The sequence below is a fragment of the Apteryx rowi genome, unplaced genomic scaffold (genome assembly GCF_003343035.1).
Source record: "Apteryx rowi isolate R43461 unplaced genomic scaffold, aptRow1 scaffold_1073, whole genome shotgun sequence".
NCBI classification, from domain to species: Eukaryota; Metazoa; Chordata; class Aves; order Apterygiformes; family Apterygidae; genus Apteryx; species Apteryx rowi.
The window spans coordinates 153,098-165,607 of record NW_020447279.1 but is presented as its reverse complement, the minus strand read 5'-3'; the positions used below and the strand labels follow the sequence as shown (position 1 = coordinate 165,607).

General features: G+C 47.6%; 1 long non-coding RNA gene across 7 annotated transcripts; it reads right to left on the bottom strand.

Annotated features, from left to right (window-relative positions):
* Positions 1-812: 812 nt before the first annotated feature.
* Positions 813-12,504, bottom strand: LOC112968668. Of its 7 annotated transcripts, none has more exons than XR_003254407.1 (7): positions 12,413-12,504; positions 12,088-12,118; positions 10,035-11,103; positions 7,948-8,314; positions 4,194-4,364; positions 3,312-3,515; positions 813-2,131 (listed from the first exon to the last, which is right to left on the bottom strand). It is a non-coding gene; the product is annotated as an uncharacterized LOC112968668 (long non-coding RNA). The 7 variants fall into 7 exon arrangements; XR_003254414.1 differs by having other exon boundaries at positions 3,320-3,515; XR_003254409.1 differs by having other exon boundaries at positions 3,312-3,512.
* Positions 12,505-12,510: the final 6 nt, after the last annotated feature.

Sequence of the window (12,510 nt, the reverse complement as noted above, 5' to 3'; positions counted from 1 at the left end):
GCCGCACGCCCGCGCTCGGGACCCGGATACCGCCGCGGAACCTGGAGCGCGGCCCCGCGATCCCCGACACCGGACCGGGACTCCCCCGACACTGTCCACGGAGGGACTGATTTTTTTCGGAACGCGACGGCAGCTGTGAGCACGGCGGGAAGCAGTGCGCATGCGCCTCCCCCCCCCCCGCTGCGTGCCGTCTTGCTTTTTTGACAACCGAGGGCGGCAGTGAGCAATGTTAAGCCAGTGCGCATGCGCGAGCCGCTGTGTGCAGCACTTGCCTGTCCTGAGGGCAGCGGTGAGCGCGGCTGTGAACTACTGCGCATGCGCGCGGTTCCTCTCCCGCAGTGCTGTCTGGTCATCAACCCTGGGCAGCAGTGAGCGCGTCGGGGGGGGGCACCGCGCATGCGCTGTTCGCTCGGCTGCAGTACCGGTTTGTCATCGGGCGAGGGCAGCACCGAGTCGCGTTAGCTCTTCTGTGCGAGCACAGAATGGCTGTATACTTCGATAGCAGCTGTGATGACAATTTCGCATCCTATAACTACGTGCCAACATGCAACTTCAGCACTGGCCTTTGGAGATATTTCACTGCTGTTGCCTAATCTGATCTACTGTTATTTACGGTGCCTGCTGTGAGGCACAGAGTCTCTGTATTTCATACTCAAGCCATTTCTCCTAGAGGCTTCAGTAACAGAGCTTTCATTTGAACATCATTGCAAAATACTCTACAGGCAAAAAATACTCAGAGGCTGCATTAAAAAAAACACAACCTACTTAATGGGACAATTTGCAACCATTAAACAAGCAGCGCTCTTCTTTAGGACTTTCAACCTCTTGCCTTTATTGAGTGTTAAACAAAATAAATAGCCAAAAGCAAGCTGCGCTATTTTCTTGACAGACTGCTCAGTTTTTATCATTAAACAGTAAGAGATGTTTGCACAGAGTACGTCCACCACGTTAAAGCATGAAAACATTAGTATGCTGATCACCTTTTGCAGTACTACAGGTAACAAGCTAAAAAGGCTTGTTCCATTTCTAAAATAGCTGGACTTTTCTAACAGCAATCACAGCCTAAAGGCTATTACTATGTGAAAAAGACTAATGGTCCGATCACCTGTGTACCACTTACCTGGCTTGATTACTACAGGGATTAGTAATGAAAGTGCATAGCCTTCTATAAAAGGTAAATACAGTCTTTTAAACACTTCCTGTGACTCCACAGAATTGTCATTACTTTTGACTGGTAGCCAGCTTCTTCTAACCCAGCTGCAAGAAACAATTTGCCTCCAAGTCACAACTTTCTGCTCCCCAGGAATCAAAAGGAAACCTGTCATTCGCTAGTATCTCTTAAAATGTACAGTAAGCCCTAAAGTACAGGACAAGACACATTCTCTAAGGAAACTGACCACTATGTCTCCTTCACTGCAGGTTTCTCTTAGCATCATGGTCCATTCAATAAACAAAGAGTATGATAAGTGTTTTAATCTGCTCTAAGGGCTTTCATACAAGAGAACAACATCAAAAGGAGTTATTATGGGATTTAGTCTTCACTACACATGCTACCCCAGTGTCACAGACTTGCTTTAAAGGATCAGTAACATACACATTTTTGCACTAATATTCACGGAATGAATAGGCACTTGACCAAGTAGGATTGTTCATAAAAAACTCTGACAATGTGTTGCGAGATAGCAAACCTAGACAAGCAGTTATTTACTCTGATCCTTCGCCTTACATTTCTTTGGCTGGATGTAGTCAAAGGTGTCTTTTTCACATCCCACTGTCAGGGCCTCCCCAGCAATTCCTGCAGCAACTCCCCCCTCAGAAGAAACAACTGAAGAACAGAGATAATCTTGTGAAAAGAATGGGGAAACCAATGCATGCTGTGCATGGCACTCAAAGACCCAATCTTTAGGTCAAAAATAAAACTCTCTAAAATAGATCAGGTGGGCCAAAGAGGTAACTTCTTTGTGCCATATGCATCAGCGCCTATAGCTCAAGGCCAGCAACCCCTCCTGGGCGACGTTCCTCTGGCAGGCTGTGTAGCTGAACTCCTCCGTCTTGCCTAAGAGTCTCCGTTGGGATATAACAACTTTGTCAGCCAGTGCTTTTTGATGGAGACATAGTAAAATCCATTGCCCTACAAAAGTATAAAGCAAAGCACAAAACAAAATAAAACATTTAAAGCTCTGCAGAAAATAATAAGAATCCAAAAGTGTTTATAAGCACAAAAAATGGATCTCTATACACGCACACAAGCAAGGTAAATGAGAATACGCAAGCCACAAATACCGCTTCCCCCAACCCTGTTTTGGAAGCTATGATGACAGTCGCGCTTGCTGTGAAAGGGAAGTTAGACTAAGTAGCCGCTAGAGATTAATCTTTCAGAAACCTTCCACGTCCACGTTTTTGGCACAACCGTGCTCTGCCCCTCAGTCAAGTCAGACACGCACAAGAAGATCCACTTCTTGTAACGTTTGCACAGTAACCCCCCATTCATTAAGATTAGTGCCCACTGTGCCACTTGGACAGATGATACTCTGCTGTCTATTCGCTTCCCTGACATTAGCTACTACAGAGGGAATTGAGCAGGTGGGATTGCCTCGGTGCTCTCAAAGGCAAAAGTCTCAAAGACAGTTACAGACCACGTTGCTGCTAAACAGTCTTTCTCACAGCCAGAGAATTTCTGTTGCAGTCCCAAAGGGGATGTAAGGAGGATGCTACTGGCACCCACTTTCCCTTGCCGCTGTTTTCTAACGGTGCTGCTCCCACGGAGTCAGCAGATGTGGAAGGCATTACTGAAAAAGGCTTGCCTTGTCCTGGGAATTTGAGGGCAGCAGATTTTACAGCCACTTCTTCCAGTTCAGTGAAAGCAGCCTCACGTTCCTTGTTCCATTCCTGACTCCTTTCCAGTAATTTCCACCCCGGTCTGCTGATACCAGCAAAGCTATGTTAACACTCCTGGAGGAAATTAAATCCTCCTAAAATTGCTCTAAGTTGGAACTGATGAGAAGGAGTCTTAACTTCACAAGGCTTTAACCTTTCTTCTATCTACTGTCTTTCCGTTTCCCCAAGTACCATTGCCAGGCAATTAACCTGGGGGTGCGCTAACTGAGCCTTCCTGAAAGCGCTCTCTTAACTTTACAATTCGGACACTTCTGTCTCTCTGTCTCTTCAGTAACTCTGGCCACTTGACCACCATTCCCCTAAGATAATAGTTTGCTGTCTTGTAGCTCTTAAAGTATGATGTTTCATAGACACATAAAGTCACATGCACAGAAATGCACGTACGCAGCATACTTTTTGTAATGAGTACAGACCTTCAGACCTTATATGTTGGTGATCTATTATTCCGATCGCTATTAATGGTGATCCTTCCTCGCCAGGAGGAACGGGCTTTCCCTTTTTGGGCGAAGGAGACAGCTCTCAGTCAGTTCCATTTGATTTCATTACTTCAGCTTGCTTACTGTTATGGAAAATCAGGCTCGCCGGCCTCCATAACAGGGTCCTACCCTAGGTTCCTGCTGAGGCAGAAGTTCAAAGTCAGATTGGAGAGAAATAAAATTTAATGATACACGTGTGGTAATTACAGCTCGAGCTGGGTGCCTCCAAAGAGGGACCCCGAACAAAGAAATCCCTGGGCAATTATACCCTTACAATCTAAATTCCCCATCCCTTAAGCAATAGTTTGGACCAATAGTAATAGTTAGGTCTGGGGTCTTCCCCTTCTTCACTGGGCCCCTTCATTGTCTCTAGGCAGGCTGCTTCTTATCTTCAAAATTGGCTACTCCTGCTGTCCGTGTAACTTCTTTATCTCTCCAGCTTGAACCGGCTCTGGGGCTCCCTTTTACTTATCTAAGGAAAAGTTCACAGCCTGAAGCCTAAGGCTTCAGCAAATTTAGCTAATAATGCTAAGCAAGTTATGCTAAGCAATTAATTCCAGACAGCTTCAGTCTGATATTCTCTAACACTTACGTTTTTCTGGTCTCTTCAACTTCAGCCGTGGCAATTAATCTAAAAATTAAATATGACATCTTTCCCTTTCTACATATGCACATATGATAACAAAACAAAATAGAAACAACCAAAGCAAAGCTAAGGCAGATACAGTGAACAATATCCACAGGGTAGGAACGGGTTACTTAGTCCTCAGTGCTGTCTCTGGGAGGCCGAAATAACTAACAGTCATTATCAAGAGTTACCTTAGTTACCCATGCCAGAACACTTCCTACTGCAGCAGGTTCTGGTGCTATCAAGGGTCCGCTAAACTGCATTTTTGCTTCCTTGTTTCATCCCGTCCCTTTGGTATTAATCACCAAAAAACTGCTTGTCTAGCTTTTCTTCGTCAGCATTTGCTACTATTGGTTCCATCTCTGTAACAAAGAGAGAAACTTGCATTTTGCTTTCAATGAAACACTTAGATTCATGCATGTTCTTTTTCTCTTTACTGTGTTTTTTTTCTTTTTTTTTTTCCCCCTTAAAGGAAAGGTCTTAATACAGCACCTTGCATCATACGTTACAGGCTAAACTGTTTGGAAACATTACATACAGCGATTAGGGCTAGGTTATTAGACAGGCAGGCACATCACCTAATACTTAGCTACGCCATCTTCCATGAAACTTGATTTTTATTCTGCTTCAGTATTATTGTACTGTTCGGTATCCTTTCTCAAGCCCTTGTATACACAGGCATGTCACGGATGAGTGGAGTAATGCACTTCACTCATAAGAGAGAAGCAGCACTATGTTTATTGCGGTAAGATAGCRACTTAACAAAGTTCAATCGTAAATAAGAATGATTTAATGAGGTTCGATTGGCAAGGTTCACTCGGTTATCTACTGCATGGAGGACAGGGTCAGATGCAAGTGAAAAGGAGACCCTCCTGTTGAGTCACGAGGTTCAGAAGGGACCCCCTTATTTTCTAAACTCCTTCTGCGAGGAGTCTGGGTGTGGCTGGATCCGAACCTAGTCTCAGACTTGGTCAATGGTTTATGCCTAAAGGACAGTGTGTTAAGGAGATCCTCCCATTGAGTCATGAGGTTCAGAAAGGACCTCCTTGCTTTCCAAACTCCCTCTGAGAGGAGCCTGGGTGCAGCTGGATCTGATCCTAGTCTCAGACTTGGTCAATGGTTTATGTCTAAGAGATTATGTTCACAATCAGTCAGAGGTATAACTTAGCAAAGTTTCACAAAGTTTGCAAAAGTTCAGCATGCTATTAATCACTTATCGAGGATCTGTCGCAGGTAAGGAATCTCTCTCAACCTCGAGGAGTAACCTTGAGAGGCATCCCTGCTCAAGAGGAGGTTCTGCAGTGCAGCCTGCTGCCGTGCAGGAGAGCTCAATGGGTTCTGGGCTGCCCCCTATTTAGGGGGAGGGAGATGATTGACTCGTAGTCGTATTTGCATGCTAGATGGGTCTTAGCTGGCGCATGCACAAGTAGCCCCTGTCTACGTGCTGTTTACGGGGAGTTTAGGTTGAGTTGGAGAGAGCACATCACGGGGGGGAAGGAGCACACTGTCACAACATGTAACCAACAATTCTCTCAGTCTTTAGCTACACAGAAGAATGATAGCACTTGATTTGCCTCTCTCTGTTTCAAACCTATCACCTTTTTGATACAGCTCCTAGATTTCTCTTACACTTGGATGCTGGCCTCACAGCTGATGACCAAAATGAACACCTGGATCACTAGGTCTAGCTGCTTCTCTTCAAGATGTCCCCCCTCGGTGGGCTACCCTGCCAAACAAACCAAGAAGACCGATGAGGCCGTGAGGGTATCAGATCTTTGGACCACTTCTTCAAGGCTTTCTGGGTGATTGACGTAACCGCTTCTCTTCACGTTACTCAAAGCCATGTTCATCTATTACCTAAAACTAAACTGCTTCTATTTTAAGAGGGGATTGTTGTTTGTTTAAACTTTACATATAGTCCATACCTGCTATGCATCATCTCTAGTCCCTTCTGCTTTCACAACACTTCTGGTAATTAAAGGTGGGAATTAATAGCACCCATTGTCCTATGGGCTGGAGTAAGACATTTCTCCTGCTCTGAGGAGGTGCCTAAAACCCATGTTTTTTCCTATAGTACATTTGGGGCTTCCCAGAGCCCTTCAGTGTTCTCTTAGGCTTTTCTTGAACCTTTTATTTTTTTAGGTTATTCCTTAGCCTGCAATTTTATGTTAATGTTCTCCTTAAGCATTGTGCACAGCATGATTATCCCAGACCAGCCATATTTAGAGAGTCCTCTTGCACGCATAGAGGGTTCTGAGATGTGGCTCAGAAGAAAAGCAGAAAATATGTTTGTCAGATATTTTCCCCATCAACATCCTTCACCAAGAGATGGTGTAAATGACCTTTTCTCTAAAATTGGACTGAGTCAAGGGGGAGATGCAGATCACAGCCGATATTTATTAGAACACTTTTTGTAAATTAATCTGCTACTGTTAATAAAACTAAGCTGTTATTACCTACTGCTAATACTCACACAACACATCGGATTAGTGGGAGCCTTAAGACAAGGTACGGGGATCCTGGGACAGGGTTTGGGGTGGTTTGGTTCTCTGGGATCACTGTGGTCCCATTACATGTGCCAAAGATGATCCCAGCGCAGCATGAAGCCAGCAGGAGCCACATCACCATCTAGCAATGCTAGTGCCAAACAGGTTGCAGGCCTGCCCAGCTGGGTCTCACTGTCTCTCCTAATGGATTCTAAAGACATCTGTGCAAATTTAGAATAAAGTATATTCAGGGACTAGAATGCTGCTGTTGGGACAGGGTTTTGGGGTGGTTTTGCAGTTGTCTGGGGCTTTGAGACAGTTTGTGGAGGTGTCGAGGCAGGGCGTTGGGGTTGTTGGGGGCTTTGGGGCAGGATTTGTGTGTGCTTTAGGGGCTTTGAGGAGCTAGTTAGTGGAAGGGGGGCATCTGCCCAGGCCCTCAGTGGGGGGAGTGGGTTTGCCGGGTGAATGAAGAGAGGAGTTGCCAGGAGAAGGTCAGGGTGGCGATCCCATCCCAGAGGGATACTAAGTGCATATGGGTGCTGCATATGGCTGTCAGTTTTGCAGGAGGAGCCATGGGGTATACAGAGAAGGAGGAGTCCATGAACTTGTGGGGAACCATGGAAGAGGCATCAGGGAACTTGCCAAGGGCCCAGCATCCCAGAAGAGGTGTGTGGGACCCCTCTGTCCCAAAGGAGGAGGCATTGGGCTGCTGTGCCAGGGCTGGAGACATCCAGATCCTTGTGCTGTGCATGTGTGCCTGGGGAGATGTCTGAGGCAACGTAGGACCCCGAGGCACATATGGGATTATGGAGCCCCATGTCTTTGAGGCARGTGTACAAGATGAGTGGGCTTGGGGAGGCTCTGCGTGCGATCCAGTCAGTTGGTGCCCAGATTGGCTGGTGCCCACAGTCTGTGCCTGGCTGTAGGGGAAGCCTCAGGGTGCCTGGGGGTGTCTTTCTTCTATGCATCTTCTTGCTTCCTTAATTACAATTCTCAAATAACTAAGTTGGAGCTGCACTAATTGTACCTGACTCAAGTTGACCTTCAACCTGCTTGGTCCAGAGGTTTTAAACCTCCTCGGGACTTACCAGCACTCTCGGGCCTGCCTGCCACAACAAGAGCTGCCTGCCCGCGGACGCCGCGCCACAAGCCCGCTCCGGGGCCCGCCTGCCTCCCCGCTCCTCCGGGCCGCGTCCGCAGGGGCGAGCGCACGCCCCGGCCCGCGCTGGGGAGGAACCGGGGCCCTAAAGGCGACACACGGAACAGGGAAAGTCCGCCCGCGCTCCCGGCACGGAGCGGAGCCGAGGTCGAGCTCCCTCCCTTGCCCCGCACCTCCGCCTCCACGCAGCGACGGCCCCAGCAGGCGAAAGACATCCTCGACGGCCGCGGCCACCCGGAGGGACGCGCTCGCCTCACCGGCGCCCCCGAGTCCCCAGCGCCACGCGGCTCCGGCTCTCACCCATCACCGCCGAGAGGAAATCTGCTGCCAACCCGCCGCCACGCTGCTACCGAGCACCGCGCATGCGCCGGACACGAACACAGCGGCCGGGGAAGGGGCTGGAGGAGGCGAGACGGGAAATGGCGCCCTCGCCCGTTCACAGCCCGGTACTGCAGCCGGGCTCGCTGCTGCCACCCGTTGCTCACAGCCCGGTGYTCCTTGACCTGGGGTTTGCCTGGTCCTTAGACTTCTAGGGCAAGCGTGTTTACAGCCGCTTCCGTTTAGTTAGGGAAAGCAGCATCATATCCCTTATTCCAGCTCTGTTCCTGCCCCCTTTCCAGTAACTTCCACTGCAGTCTGCTGATACCAGCAAAGTTATGGATCACTGCTGTAAGAAAGGCAACCCTCTTAGTCGGCGTTGATGGGAAGGAGCCTTTATTTCACACAAAGCTTTAACCGTCTCCCCCATTACAGTGCCCATGTAATTAACTCAGGTTGCACTAATTGTGCACTACACTTAAAGTGACCTTTGATTCTGTCCAGCCCAGTGATTTTAAGGCTCAGATACCTTGCTCACACAACTCTTCTTCTGTAGGTCTGGCCACCACAGTATTGTCCACATAACACCTTTTCTTTATTCTCTGCAAAAAACATTCTAATATTTCTCTAACGCGACCATGTGTTACTGCAGGCATGTTGGGAAACCTCTGCAGTACCAGAGGAAATGTTTGTCTATAAACATGAAAAACAATCTGTAAACTGATTTTCTTCAGTAAAGGCAAAGAAACAGTTAGCTCTATAACTGAAAGCCACTTGACATCTTCTCATGACTTACTAACACCCTTGGACATGAGTGCTACATAGGAGCTATCTCCCCTGGATCAGGGACCACAGGGTGTGGTAGATCCGCTATTTTATTAATTGCTCGCAAATCTTGTACAAAGCAGCATGCCGTTTTCCCATTTGGGTCCAATTTTGATTTCTTGACAGACAATACAGGGGTATTACAAGGGGAAGTACACTGTACTATAATTCTGTTCTTAATCGAATCAGCAATCACGGGCTCAATTCGCTGTCCAGCCTTCTGGGACAGGGGGTACTTTTCTATACCCTTTCCTGCTCTTCTGGTCCCTCTTCCTCCTTGACCTCATCCTCTCACATTTATTCCCCTTCCTTTCATTTTCGGAATTCCTCCCAATGCCGCTGCCAACATATTCACTTTCTCCCACTTTCGTCTTTCCTTCTCTTTTCTTTCTTTTTCTGATCTTCCATTGTATATGTAAGTTGCTAACGATAGCATCTTTTGTAAATTCTCCCCCTGCCATCTTGGAGCATGTTTTCTGAAATACTCTTGGATAACTGGTGCCACTTGCTGGACAAATATGTTCACTGCCAGCCATTCATTAAAATTTCCCACACGCATCCCTCCATAGCTTAATAGTGTTTGCCGCAAGTGATTCCAAAAATTGCTCAGGTGTTCCTCAGACTTTTGCTAACGATAGTACCTTTTTCAAGTTAATGCCCATTTGCCCTGCAGTTCTTACTGCTAAAACTAGATTTTGGCACGCCGTTTCGCATGCTGCCCAATGATTTGTGTTATTATAATCCCAATTCAGATCTACTCATGGTCAAGGTTGTCATTTATCATCTCAATCTACCAAGAGCCGTTCTCTATGCCCTAGCTGAAATATCTGTTGTAACAATACTTGAACATCCCCCCAACAAGGGCGATGTCCCTCTAATACTGTAGAAAACAGTCAAGCTGCCTTCTCCGGGTCTTCCCGCACCCGGGGCATTTGCTGTGCCCATTGAACTAGATCTCCTGGAGCCCACAGCCGATAAACATAGGCATGCAGTATCAGTGTGTGTGTGTGGGGGGGGGGGGGCTGCTGGCTCAGTGCCACTGTTGCCCCCACAGCCAGGTTAGGCATCATAGCTCCCATMACAGGAGCTTGCAAAGCGACAGACTGATTTCCCGAGAAAAGCAATGGGTATAGGTTAGAAGTTTGAACAGAAGCGAATTTAGGTGCTGAAGCAGAGTGAGGGGGAGCAGAAGCAAAGCCATTACTTGAGTCTTCCAGCATTTGTTGCACAAACACACATCTTACCTTACTTGAATCTCCGAATCCCCCTGGATGCTTAAATGCCCAGTTATCTCAAATATACCAGTAGTTCATTTGCTGAGGTTTCCGATCCTCCAGATGAACCATCCAGAGGCCATAGCTCTGAGGGCGCCCCCTTCTCAAGTCTATAGTGGCCATTTGCTCTACCCTTACTGAGACCTGAGGTACCTTTGATTTTCTTCCAGTTTTCCAGAATTTCTGCTAGCAGTGAACCCATTTTAGCTTTCCTACCGAACCCCCCATGACTCGTGCTGACCCGGTTTTAGTACCTCCCTGGTGAGCGTTGCCACTGCAACGACTGTCAAGTGAACTCATCCTGTGCCGGCTGCATCAAATGTGGTTCCGGCACTCACCAGATTGGAAGCCCGCTGTGCCCCACCTGGGTTGCCAAACTGTTAAAATTATCTGCTCTCTTTTGTTCATTGGCGGGCACCGGTAATGAGCAGCAGGAGTCAGATTTCTAATTTATTTTTTTTTTAAGAAGTTTTATTGCTAGCCATAAGGTGCATTTGGCTGGGAGCACAAGAAGAGACCCCGAGCAGCTTTTTGTTACAACTTTTAAAGGATAGTAAGTTATTACACATTCAATACTTTAGTTCACATAACCTACCAGATCTATCCATGATTCTTAGTTCTACCAATTCCCTTGCCGTGTTACAGTATGAGCTAGTTCTGTGCCAGCCTTATATGGTCTATCTTATAATTATTCATTAGCTGATTTTGTACCTCTTCTGGTGTTACCTTTGAGCAACTTTTTTTACTGCTGGCTGGATTAAACTGGCTTCTTTGCAGATCTTCAACTTTGTACGAAAAACAGGGCTAAGGCAAGGTCAGATAAGATGTTCTGCTTGCAGGGCACTGTGACCTTGCATGTCCTTTCTCTGCAAAACTAGAGTATAGTGGAAGTTTTCTTAACACAATGCTCAATAAAAAGATCCCTTCCAGTTTTGAGTCTGCAATGTTCTGCAAGCGCTCGCTGAGCAAAATTGACATGTACTCGCACATGATTTCTATAGGTGCTACCATCCAATGAAGAACCACCTTGTTCTTCCTCCTGGGAAAGAAAAAATGCTCAAGTTTTTCTCCACATTGGGCCACTGCACATTATCGCAGCTGCACTCACCTAGCCCTAACCTTCATCTGCTCACAACCCAGCCATCCTATGAGGCCGCCCTCCCTTTCCATTGCACGTGCCAGGACAATTCCCAAGGTACCCAGTTGACTCTCTGTGACACCACATCCTGACTAAAAAGCCACTGTTCTGGTATTTGATCATTCTCTGTGAAGCAGGATTCAGACTTTGCTGGTGCAGAGAAGAGCACCGTATATTCTGCCATCCAACTGACAAGGCAAGATGGTGCCGACAGCTGCCTAATGTATGCATCCTCTGACTCTACCACTCACTGTGCACTTATACTGCAGGCTCTTAACAACCAAAAGATGAGTTCCCATCCATCTAGACTAGTCCTGCTGCTCAGATCCTACTTCTCATCTCTGAGCAGCATACTGCAGCTCTTGCTGAACAAGTAGCTGTAGCTTAGGCCTGGCACACAACTCAGGCATCACTGCTCACACAGTTGGGACCTGCCACACTATCCAGGCAGCATGAACCAGAAAACCCTGCATTTCAGTAATATTAGTGACAGGAAGTAAGTGTCTCCAAGATACAGGCTTTATAGTTTGCTTGGTTACAGGATAGGGAAAAATTCCCCCTTGTCATTGTATGTGGACAGTATATGAAATAACTGTAGTAGGCAGTCGGAGGCAGTTAGAGACTCTTTGCCAAGAAACCTACTAATCATGACTTGCCATCCCTCTGCCACCCAAGACCTCCAGCACACACACCATTCTTAGTACTCCCAGTCCTCTTACATCACAGTCCACTGCCATCTGCAACCCAACCCTGCTCATTCAGCAGCCCCTGTGCTCATACCAGGGGCTGGCTTCATAACCTATCTCCTCACTTTCAAATGCAGCTCCCTAGTTGCCGTAAGACGAGGCTACTCCTTAATTCATCCAATTTAATAGGACCACTCACCAGTCAGAAGTGGTGCTTTCAAGCAGTGTTGCTGCAAGAAAAAGAGAAAACAGGACTACAGAAACACATTTTTCCACCACTCCTCTCCCACACCAGCACAGACACAGGTGGTTCTTCCCACCCAAGTCACCCTCTGCCACACAGAAGGCCACAGAAGAGATCCCGACACTCTTCACAAGCAGGAATGACACAGATTGCCATTTCACCACTGAAGTTTGCAGGACCTGACGGGCATTACTCAGACTTTGCTCTAGGCCCCCCACCACAGTCAAGCCAATACTCCTTGGAACCCAGCACAGCCGGACTGCCCTCTCCACCGCAGTACCTCACACGTCCTTACGGAAGGGGGACGCGGCAGGCCGCGGGCAGCTCCCCCCGTCAGGCCCGGCCCGGCGCAGGCCGCTGGGGCGGCCGGGCCGGGCC